The sequence below is a fragment of the Engystomops pustulosus genome, chromosome 1, assembly GCF_040894005.1.
Source record: "Engystomops pustulosus chromosome 1, aEngPut4.maternal, whole genome shotgun sequence".
Classification (NCBI taxonomy): domain Eukaryota; kingdom Metazoa; phylum Chordata; class Amphibia; order Anura; family Leptodactylidae; genus Engystomops; species Engystomops pustulosus.
This window is the reverse complement of record NC_092411.1, coordinates 94,194,910-94,207,302: the sequence shown is the minus strand read 5'-3', so window position 1 is coordinate 94,207,302 and position 12,393 is coordinate 94,194,910. Positions and strand designations below refer to the sequence as shown.

The window sequence follows — 12,393 nt, the reverse complement described above, 5'->3', positions numbered from 1 at the left end:
AACCTATTGAGAGAATTACTTGCTGATCAATGGAGGACCAAATGTGGGGAGCCACACAGATCAAGAGAACCGCATATGATAGAAGGCGAAAAGCTGAGATCTGGTATAGTACTAGCTTTCCTTGTATCAATGTGTTTCCATATAAAGCTGTCAGCAGCTTTACTTTCAGGGTTGATTCACAAATAAACTATTGCCTGGTGGGCACACGTCTGCACCCCTCTCCATAAAAAATAGTAGCCGCACGGCTGTCAATACTGCCAAAGATAGAGCAGTCTCTATCTTTTTGCGGCTAAAGCTCCAAACAGTGAGTGCTTGTTGCGCTCACCGTACCGAGCCCGTGTACCATAGCCGTCTATGGGGGACATATGTACGTCCGCAAGCTGACGGTCATGTGCATGATCCCTTATTATGTATCAAGGGTGTACTTGGTATTAATTATTAGGTAGTTGATATGTCTTTAAATAATATCTACACGAATGCAAGGTCCCAAGGTGGAACTTTGCCCACAGCATCAACAGTGCATCCTGGTGCCATCACTTCCCTTGGTAAGAAATGCACAAGAACCTGGCTATCGACATGATGTAAGCGACAACAAGACTGATCCGGCAAGGGCATCTTCTCCAATTATTCCAAGATCCAGTTATGATGCTCGCTGTCAGTGCACTAGATGTAGGACAGGGGGTAGATTTGCTTTGGAATTGGACTAAATACTTTAGCCTTCACCACCAATATCCCTCATTAAGTGTTAGGTGGCTATGATCCTTTCATTGGTAATCCTTTATTGATCAATGCTGTTAACCAGTAAATATCAAGAACACATCACAAGGATGATCCTCTGACAAAGTCAGCTCATCATAAAATTGTGGTCAAAGCTGTTTTAATCTCTATGAATGGTCATATATTTTGCTTCTAAAAGATCAACTTCAAGAACTAACTGTTCACTTGCTGCCTAATGTATCCAACCACTTGACAAATGTCACAATGTCACAAGATAATCAATGTAAGGTTTGTTCACATCTGTAACCTCTTTTTCCACTTCTGTGCTCTGTCATAGGAGCAGAACAAAGGATTAAACACATGATGGACACAAACAGACCCCCATTATAAAGGATTTTGCTGATGTACAAATATTGTGGCACCGGATTGTCCAGCATTAGATTTATGTCATCTGTAAGACAAGAAAGAAGACAATATCACCCTACAAGTCAGATAGATAGATGAATGATAGATAGATGATAGATAGATAGATAGATAGATAGATAGATAGATAGATAGATAGATAGATAGATAGATAGAGCATCTTCATAAAGAAATGTTTTTTTGTGCAAAATGATACATTTTTTTTCAGGATGCAAAGAAGCAACATATTTAACCTGTTACAGCCTTAAGGGGCATGTCATTTATTGCTTCCAGGCCAGGAAGGAATAAACATTGATTTTACTGACCTAATTAGGATGTACGTGACCTTTTGTGTGGATCCATTGAACTACACTATTAAAAGGTGAAAGATGAGCTTGTGTGTACATTAACTCTTTCTTTACAGATGCAGCACAAAATAATTAAAACTATCACTGATGAAAGCTACTGCAGACAAGTAAATCTGCTACTCACAAAAAAAATGTAAGTGAACTACATTTCAATTAGCAAGTTGCGCATTGGGAGAAGCTCCTCCTTGCTGCACGTAAATTTAGTTTCTAAACTTAGTTCGAACTCAACATGTGAACACAACCATGTGGTCCTGTTGAAAATAGGTTAAAACTATGTGGAGCTGTGATAGAGATTACTGAACACTAGTTTACATTATTCTAATCATAAGCTGGGTAAATTGCATGATATAAGGGGTAACAGGCTTGGTTGGAACTAAACCACACCCGAAATCCAAAATAAACTGGGAGGCAATATTGCAAAATACACTTAAGGGCACTCAACTTATAGACACCCCCTATTTACCGATGGAGCTCTCTGGTCACTGTGACCTCTGGTGAAGCTCTCTGGATGCTATTACATTAGTCCCAGGCTGTAATGATAAAAAAACAAAATTTTGAGAATTCAATTGTCACAGAACCAAAATAACATTTTTATTTGAAGCTACAATTATAAAATATACCTGTTCCGACTTACATACAAGTTCAACTTAAGAACAAACCTAAAGAACGTATCTTGTACATAACGGGGACTGCCTGTATCTATTTTTTAATGTAATAATTCTAAAAAGGAGTCAACTGTCCACTCACTTTACAATGCAAAATGGTGAGACGTACTGGGTAAAGGAGATTGGTTCTTTACAATTTATGGTTATTTTTCATTCTGGATCTATGTTATAAATGTTAAATGCAAACTAAATGCAGACTTCAGGTCCTCTTAATGTGCTTATAATAGAACTGTACATTAATTCCCACAATTGCTGCAGCCAGTAGCTGGTTTCAGTAGTGATGTCATCACGTAAAGCACATAACCTCTGATGCTAGTCAGCGACAATATGGCTTTATTTTTATCTTTCAATTTTCCTTACCATTTTTATAAATCCTTGAAAACTCCTTACAAAGGACTTGGTCAAAGAGTGTCTGCAAATAGTTCAAGTATAAAAATCATATATAGGTACTTTTCACAAAGTTGAAGATGTGTATTTTGATCAATGTCAAAAAGTCGGCAGTGGAGCCACCCAGTGGTTGCTCTGCCTTCTGTCCCCTGAGGCCTTCTGTACATATCTGTCTTGAGCTCCAAACCAGTCTGATCTGTGAGCAGCTGGAAGCTTCCTTTTGCTGGTTCACATTGCGTTCAGTCCCTCCTCTCTAATAATGAAATGTTTTATGTAAAACAGCTGGAAAAGGAGGCCTGATACATGAGTGCATTCTAGCAACCACTTCCTACCCCCTCTCATGTGGCTTGTCTGTGTTCTTCAGAGCATTTGTTACATTTCTGTCTTATTTAGATGTGTATCTGCATTGAACTCTGCCCAGGACATGTCCGGCTGGAGCTTAAGTTTAGGCATGGAAGTGATTTCCCTTTCTTTTTGGCCCAGAAAGCACAAGTCTGGGGCTAGATTATGGGATTGCTTCACTTTACTCATGAATTCAGTCTTCTTCACCAGAGAAGGGCTTTATAATTCATGTGAAGAATGACCAGTCGTATAGTTGAAGATAGAGGGATTTTATTAAACTATCTCAATCAGTAATTGCAGACTGCTCTATTGAGACATAAATGTGAGTTAGTGATATAATCTGTGTCTGCAGGCTACTTCTGGCTTTGTTCATAGATGTATTTCTTAATCCATATTATGTTTATAGATCTGATTGTCTTTAATATTTGTCATTCTTCATCTGATTTGCTTGACCTCTTATTGCCCGGCCATTTAGAGATGACAAGGATGATTTTATTGCTAGACTATTGGGGATCAGTGATTTCATTGTGACTTTTCAGCTAAAAGGTTGTAGGAGTGTACGTGCTGAGTTTTACTGACACTATGATTCCAGTTTTTATTAAAGCACTCCTAAACTTATCTAAAAGGAAGATTAATATTTGGATTGCCCAAAATACAACAAAGGTGCTGGGGCTTGAAAGCGCTTAAGTATCACTGCAAATTCTAACTATCATATCTGGAAAAGTAGTGCGGTATCCTACGCCTACCAATCCTTAGTCCAGTGATGGGCAACCTTTTGAGCTTGGTGTGTCAAAATTCGCCAAAAAAATGAGCAAAACTCGGGTGCTGTGTCACCTTTAGAAAAAAAACTAATTTTGTAATATCATGTCCAGCAGCGGCCTCCCCTTATTAATCACATGTCCAGCAGCGGCCTCCCCTTATTAATAACATGTCCAGCAGTGGCCTCCCCTTATTAATCACATGTCCAGCAGCGGCCTCCCCTTATTAATAACATGTCCAGCAGCGGCCTCCCCTTATTAATAACATGTCCTGCAGCGGCCTCCCCTTATTAATAACATGTCCTGCAGCGGCCTCCCCTTATTAATAACATGTCCAGCAGCGGCCTCCCCTTAATAATAACATGTCCAGCAGCGGCCTCCCCTTATTAATAACATGTCCAGCAGCGGCCTCCCCTTATTAATAACATGTCCTGCAGCGGCCTCCCTTCCCTAATAAAATACCCCGGATACGACCACCTCACATTTAGGCAGCGGTGGCCGGACATGTGCTATTGAGTCCTGTCTGACCTCCTGGATTCAGCAATCATTACCACAGGAAGGCTGTGGGACCTGCAGTAACTCCCAGACATTTCATGTACAAAAACCTTTTGTTTCTTTGTGCAATCCCTCCAGCAGAGGTGGTCGTATCCAAGGAAGCGAATCTTGTTTCTAAGGGACCATATGGCTACATTTATGAGAAATAATCTTAACACAGGAACTTTTTTTTTAATAACATCCAATTGAAGAAATGTTTACATATGGCAAATGAATTCAATTAAATGTAAATGTCCAGATGGGAATACCCATTCAAGGACATATAAACAATACAGTCAAAGCCGTGAATGTGTTGTGTTCTTAAAACAGAGGCCACAGCTGGAGTAAACTGAAAAGTTTTCAATGGACCAGTGGAACATGTGACCGATCCGACCGACTGTAGTTTATGAGGATCTGTGAAAACTGGATGCTTTTCAAATCAGCCGATTTTGCCTATATTGGGATAAGTACTAGCATTCAAATATCTGTTTCTAAAACCTGTTTTAAAGAAACGTTAAAGAACAGAGGTTTAATGTATCAGTTAAAAATCCCATTGACATCAATGTAAATTTTATTTCACCTGTTATATTCAATTAGGCCGTTACCCAAGCATTTTTTTCAAATGGAAAGTACTGCCGCCAGCGTAATTTTTTGGCCAAAAAATGCATGGATAACAAATACCTGCCTAAATCTTAATATGTAGGTATCCTAACCCAAAATATCTTGCAGGAAATTTGTTATTCATATTGATTTCGAGCAGCTGATTGCCAAGTCTATTTGGAAATTCATGAAAGAATTGATTGAGGGCGCAGTCACAGGTTGCAGTTAAAACTGCATCGCAATCAACTTTGAGGTGGTTTTAGGTGCAGTTTTGTCAATTTAACAGGAGAAAGACATTAACTGAACTGAATTTGATTTTGAGAGAGCGGTCACACGTTGCAGTTAAAACTGCATCGCAATTAGTTTTGGGTTGGTTTTAGGTGGTATCACTTATTTTAACAAGTGAAAGACATCACATCAAATCAAGTGAATGAAATTTGTGGAAAAGCTTTCTCCCATTCAGTCCATGTCTTTCACCTGTGTAATTGACAAAACCGCACCTAAAACCACCTCAAACTCATTTAACTCCAATGAAATATTCAGCCAACTAGATTTTTATATTTACAGTGTTTGCAGCTATCAAAAATCATCAAAAACTTTACAACCAGTTTTAGTCGTTTTTGAAAAGCGGACATTAGAATCACAGCTACTTGTTACAGCTACACAGCTACAGGTTAGGTCTGTAATCCTCAATTATAACTAGGGCACTCAATCCGCTTCTGGGTGTTTCTCTGTTGATATTTACCTTGGATTAGGAAGCATTAGCGGTGAGCACAAAAGTCAGAGGTTGCAGAGAAAGACACCAATCCTGCAACTGTATGAAGTGTGCAAGAGATGTTTAGGTTGGCTGCTTTGGACAAGTAATACTCAGGGCTAAAGCCAGCTATGTTTATATCTATGAGATGAACTTTGTAATATGTATATTCCTGGAGTTTTCTGACAGAACATGTGCTAGTATGATGTTGCTCAAGTGTATTACTTTGAATGAATATTCTCAATTTATGGTTGATTTTAATTCTGATGTTTAACATCTGACAAATGGGAAAATGTATTTCCAATAACTGATACTGTTGTATAATCTCCCGCAAGTGGCTGCAAGTTTATGATTCCCTATGATGTACATGTACATATGGATAAAACAGAAACACTTCTTAAAAACACCTATAGCATTTATTCTATAGGCTCTGTTTTTATTAAATATGTTTTCTATTGTCTATACTGTGAAAAAAAATAAATCATAAACTGTATGCTTTTAAGTGGTAGCTAACTTTACAAAAAAGCATAGTCCACCACACATTGCAGCTACAAAAAACTATTCTGATGTATACTGCTCCAAAGAAAAGGATGTATTATGCACACAAGTGTTGCATAGTCTTATCAGAGTTTGGTCAGTAAAAAAAATAGACAATTTCCAGCAGATTTCACAAAGTTTTTTGATTTTGTTCAGTTTGTCATGCTTAATAAAAGCATGTCTGAAAAAGACCATTGAATACTGTGGTTCAGTGTTCAATGATGGTTCAATGATAGTCCTGCATGTGAGAAACACGTGTAGAACATGTGTGTGAAAAACGCTTGTGTGAAAGGGCCCTACATCGCTGTGAGCTAGCCAATCTGCCTTTCTATCCTTAGCGTAAAGGCAGATGCACACAACTGTGAAAATAAGCTGTGGGCCATCTGTTTTTAGAATAAACGCCACACGTTGCAATGAATGTAATATTTTTTAATTAATCAGAGCCCATAACCATTATTTTAACGGGTTGTTGGTCTCTCCTATAGACAAGTAGAGCGTCTCTTAGTCAGAACCATTTTTCATGGATGATCCATAGACTATACTTTATAAGGTTCAGTATAAAACGCACCATGCTATATAAATAGTCATTGTTCTCCCATCAACATGTATGTTCTGATTGGCCACAGGTACTTTTTCTTATAAAAAACTGGGCAATAGATTGGGGAAGTGAAGGCAGCCATACAGAAGATAGGATAACCTTTTCCTATTTCCTCATTTATACGCTCACTGAGGTCATCCAGCATACATGTGTGTCTTTTAGTAGAGAAGAGGAATATGCCATTACTAGACACCTCTGACCCCATACACATAAGATTGTCATCCAATATCAACAACCTTTATCTCAAATGTATGTGTAGCTTAAGGCAGAGGCACTGAAGCCTCTACAATCCACGTTTTCCCCTACATCAGATGTCAAGGGACAGACAGTAGCAAACATTAAGGAACAGGTCACCTAACTGCTGACCAAATACTCTGTAAGGTGTAACACACCGGTTAGTGTACTAAAAAAGAGTTCCCACCTTTCATTCATGAAAAAATCATGGGTAACATTGATAGGCGGATGTCATGTGTTCTATATGTGCACAGGATAAATAAATATTATGCGCCCTGTTTAGACTAGACATTTGTGGAAAAGGTCACTGCTAATGTGGCTAAATAAACATCCCATTCAGTGTGTAACTTGCAAGTTAGAAAACATATGCAGCTCAATCTATAATGTGTATACATCCATCCACATCCTTTTATGGAAAGATCTATTGACTCATTGCATATTCCTGCCAGACAGGTCTCACTGTTTGGGGTCATTTGCAAGTATATTGTCAACAGCAATTCACTGGACTTCTCTCAGCTGCAGCACATTGGTGTCACTTAGGCACCCCACTTCATGGGCACAGGTCCATTATGACTGATACCAGAAGGGCAGATACACAGTAGTTGTGCCAAAACGCATACATTCCCATTTACCATTGCAGCAAGTGTGTACAGAGTTATAGCAATAAATATACTTTTCTCTCAATACATAGACTTTTAATAACTTATGTATCTATTTGGGGATTTATAAACAATCTCCATTAATATAGAAAAATCATGAGTAGCATGAATGGATGTATGATGGAGGTTGCGACAAGTCAGAACTGGTAGGATGGTAAATATTATCATTATCATTTACATACACAATTGACTAACTACTATGTATTCTAAAGAAGCAGCAATTGCAAAATGATCATTATTATATATTATGTTGATATCAGTATTTTCTGTATCAGTCTCTGTGTCCTAAAATCCTGATCGTTAGCTCATTAGAGTGATGGGACCAGAATTCAGGCAATCTGAGGTATCACTAAAGGTCAGCATAGGTCAGGGTAGTTAAACATATTAAAATTGTTATTGTAATTGAACAGCCTCCTGCAAATCTAAAGTAAGTAAATGAAAGTGTAGGTGCAGCCCTGTGTAAATATACATGCAGAGGGCTGATAAGAGGGCATAGTACTAGGTACACCTGATATATAACACCTAATGATTTATTCATCCATTTATTCATGGGTGTTTCCCTGTGATCGCAGCGCTTCTCTTTGGGCATATCACATAATAATGATCATCAATATTGAATTTAATTATTACCATATGCCTCAATAGTTTTTATGTTTTCAAGTTTTTCCAAATTTCTCTCGTTATATCAGGATCGGGGAGGGACCCCCAATAGTTGTGTGTTCACTTTACAGGAGTTTACATTTACAGATAAAATATTGGTAGTATCAGATTCTCAGCTAAGTCTCTCCATGAGGGGTTGCTGCCTGGCTAGAAGCTCCTCTTACTTCCATAAATATGCAATTTGCTTTGTTTGAAGCAGTTTACAGCCCTTGTATATTCCATATTATTTGTAATTCACGGTTATAAAATAAAGAGTCGGCTCCCCGCCTTGACAAATATTACTGCTTCAAAGCAGATGCACGGTCAGCTAAATCACAGACACGTGATGTGTTACCACGTTATCTACTACATAATATTCTATTCCCATTCTTTTCTTCGATTACAAATTATAAATTATGTTTATTTTCTTCCATTTTAATTTTTTTTGTTTCTTTCTGCATGTATTTCTTTTATGTATATTATATTTTAGCACCTCAAATAAATGTATATAATATAATGATTGATTGACTAATTATTATTTTTCCTGCAACTTCCAAACTCTATCAACATATTTCTCTGCTTATCAATTATCTACAAGTTTTAGTTACAACTATCCATTTATTCATTGTACATCCAGTAATGTGTCTGTCTCTGGGTACAATCTCTTTACTGTTTCAAATCGCAGTAGATGTGTTTGTAGCGAGATCGGAGTAAATAAAAGCAAAAAAAAAATCTGCACTTTATTCTCTGTGATTATAACTTACTCTGAGAAGAAGACACTTGTACAAGCTTTCTCGCTACTGTGCTACAACATGATCGATAGTCGCTATTGCTGAAACATATGGGAGACTGATAGCATAAGAAGATAGGGTTACACACTATGAAGGATGATCAATACCTATCAACACAAAATCTGGAACCAAATATCATATACATACGATATATATATACACACACATATTATTTAAATAAATATATATATATATATATATATATATATATATATATATATATATACATATATATATATATATATATATATATATATATGTTTATGCTTTAAGTTTAGTACTATGATTTATCTTGAGTAGTTGCATTATGAGTCACATGTTACATATGGAAGGATTCCTGATTGATTCCTGGTGGTAATGCAGAAGTCTCCCAAGATGGCAGACTAGGATCTCCAATGAAAGAGAGAGTGCCCCAGCACACAGATGTAGGGGTAATGTGATAGTGGTAGGACTGGGTGAACGTGTCCCAGGCAGTCTTGTGAGTGTTAGTTCAGCAGTTGTGAGGACTCCATACTTCTTGCTCCTGTCATCCTCCTATTGACAGAACAAGGTATAAGATTCTTCATGCCCTTCTTCAGGCCATGGCCCTTTAACCTTCCTTTCTCGGGATCCTACTAAAGTATCAATCGATTGCCTAAGTACAATATGGCATCTGAAACTTGCTTCATCTGTCTCTAGATCAAATGCCTCTTGTGTGAGACTGTGGCTAATGCTGTGTCAGGGTGTGATGTTCATGGCACTGACAGCAGCGATGACCTGGTCACTGAGGACGAGCACTGTCACCTTGTAGTAACTCTGCACACTGCTGTGAATCACCTTCATATAACATACATCGCACATTCTCACTCTGTATTACCTATACAGGCACACAGATACATATAAAGAGACGTGTGCTCTTAGCCACACTTATACACTTACTAGCCACGCATACTTATTGCTGTAGAGACCTGATACAACGTGGCTCTTCAGACTGCCATTACCCACCTCCAGGACTAGGGGGAAATCTCAGTGTGTGAGTCCGACCTCCATTGTACATATCCCGCTCCTGCTGGTAGACTCCATGATACTGCATCTACACTGCAGACTAGGAAGAGTTAACAAGAGGAGGCTCAGCCGAGGTGTACGGAGCCTGCTGCACAGCCTGCAATACTACAACATTCATCCACAGTGCAGCTCCTCAATACACAAGCCTCTCCAGTGCATCTCAAACATGTCATGTGGATATATGTAGCATTACACGGTCTGATTCCAGAAATCCGCTGAGAGTGGGGGAAGTAATAGAAGGGAAAAGCTGGGTGAAATCTAGCATACCATGTCAGATCTATATCTGTCTATGTAGATGCTGTTATTGAGTGACAGAGCTGTCACTCAGGATAGACACATAGGCACACACTGCTCTTACTGGATCTGTCAGTCTGTTCAGCTAAACACAAGTCTATGAAATCTGGATACAATCCTTTATCCAATCACTCCCGACTGATTATTTGACCATTGGCAAACGCTAAATGCATTTCATGTACATATATATATATATATATATATATATATATATATATATATATATATATATATATACACTTATATATAGTTGTATGTGCTGGCACTGAAGCAGTTAACTAGGAGAGCAGGAGAATGAAGTCATGTAATGTTTCCAGAACTGGTTCCCATATCTGATATCAACTGACTCTTTTACAGCATGGACTACACTGCAATAAGTGTTAAGTACAAAGACCCCACACTATGAAGGGGATAGACAGAACTAAACTGGAAAAGCTCAAGGCTTTACTATCTATCTACCAATCTGTCTGTTACTATCTGACCAGTCCGGTCTCAGTGTGTGTATTTATGCAGTGTGCTGCTATCTACAAATATTGTCCATCCCAAAGCTGCTGCACAGTTTATATGTCTGAAATAATGACTTAGTATACAAGGCATCGTCCTAATATATTAATGATTCGTTGCGATAAGCTCTTTATATACAGTGACTCCCGTTTGCTTTTTATTTTATTAAAAACTAATATCCCACATCGATATTATCTTCTGCTGAAAACTAAAGAAAATTGATTTATCTGGTTTTTATAACTGCTTCAATACACGAAAAGTTATGTTATATTTAGTCATTCTAAATATATATATATTATTGCTTTCTTGCGAAAAATGTATTCTTTTTAATGTATTAAATATGCAAGTAATTGCTGATTGTTCACTGTTAAAATAGTTTAAGAAATCTATACTTTATTACTATGAAAATGTATATTATAATTTGTGAGCAATAAAATGAAATCCATCTCCAGATATACGTAGGCTTACAGTTTGTAGTACTTTAATAACCAGGTGAAATATTGGAGTTTGGTTGCATCCCTCCACTGGTATAAAACACATATTCTAGTTGTACTAGAGATCGAACCGAGCCAGGATTTACAAATTACAAATGAAATGTATTTTCTTTAGGCTGAGGTGTGGGCAGTCTACCGTGCATTCTCAGCTGAGACAATTACAAAGGGGAACATATATGTTCAGGTAAGGCAGCATACATCTGTAAAATTATATTTTAAAAAACGCAAAACCCCATACTTTTTGTGAATGTAGACAGATTGCAACATTGTTCACACTGAGCTCCTCTGACTTGGATTTGGTGTTTCCTTTACGAAAATTTGTGTAAAAATGCTACCACTAAATTCCAAAAAGTGCAGTCTATTTTTTATTATTTATTTGAATGGAAAGGGATTTTTTTTAAACCACAAAATAAAATCAAATTTTTAAGCTGCCACCGAAAAAAAATCTGAATGCTATGAAATATTAATCTATTTACATTTTGATCCTTCAGAAAATCAGAATTTTTAGTGTTTCATATTGCTATTCTTGTGTGTAAATCAGAAGAACCACAGATTGCTCCAAAAAGGACCTTATCCGATGTCAGTTGTTCCAGGGTTCCTAGCCAGGTTAGTGAGGAGGAGGGTACTGGTTGGCTGGACCAGATACCTTATATGTAGGTCAAGGGGAGCTAATGGTTCTCATTGAATATACAAATTAGCTCATGTCAATAAAATTAGAGATTCATTAAAAAAAAGACCCATTTATAGACAGCTGGGTTTGACTGTCCTATTTGGAATATACTGTGTGACATAGAGCAGCTCTCATCTACTAATATGTGACCTACTGTCTAATAATAATGAATACAATTCCAAATGAAGGAGTCTACCCCACATTATGGCCACATTTAGTGATGGGAAAACCTATTTGTCTCATCCAAGGCTAAATAAAATATTCTCATAAATAGTACTATAGGATAAGAAAATAATTGATATAGTAGTCGCTAAGAAAATAAAAAATATTGATAGAAACTAAAGGCCCATTTACATATCAGTTTTTATTGTTTTTTATCACTGATTTGATGTTAAAAAACTA

The 12,393-nt window shown here is 37.4% G+C and overlaps 1 long non-coding RNA gene across 1 annotated transcript; it reads right to left on the bottom strand.

The window, feature by feature from the left end:
• Window positions 1–551: 551 nt before the first annotated feature.
• LOC140127413 (uncharacterized) lies at window positions 552–10,115 on the bottom strand. Its single transcript, XR_011854985.1, has 3 exons — window positions 9,970–10,115; window positions 1,951–2,017; window positions 552–1,168 (listed from the first exon to the last, which is right to left on the bottom strand). It is a non-coding gene; the product is annotated as an uncharacterized lncRNA (long non-coding RNA).
• Window positions 10,116–12,393: the final 2,278 nt, after the last annotated feature.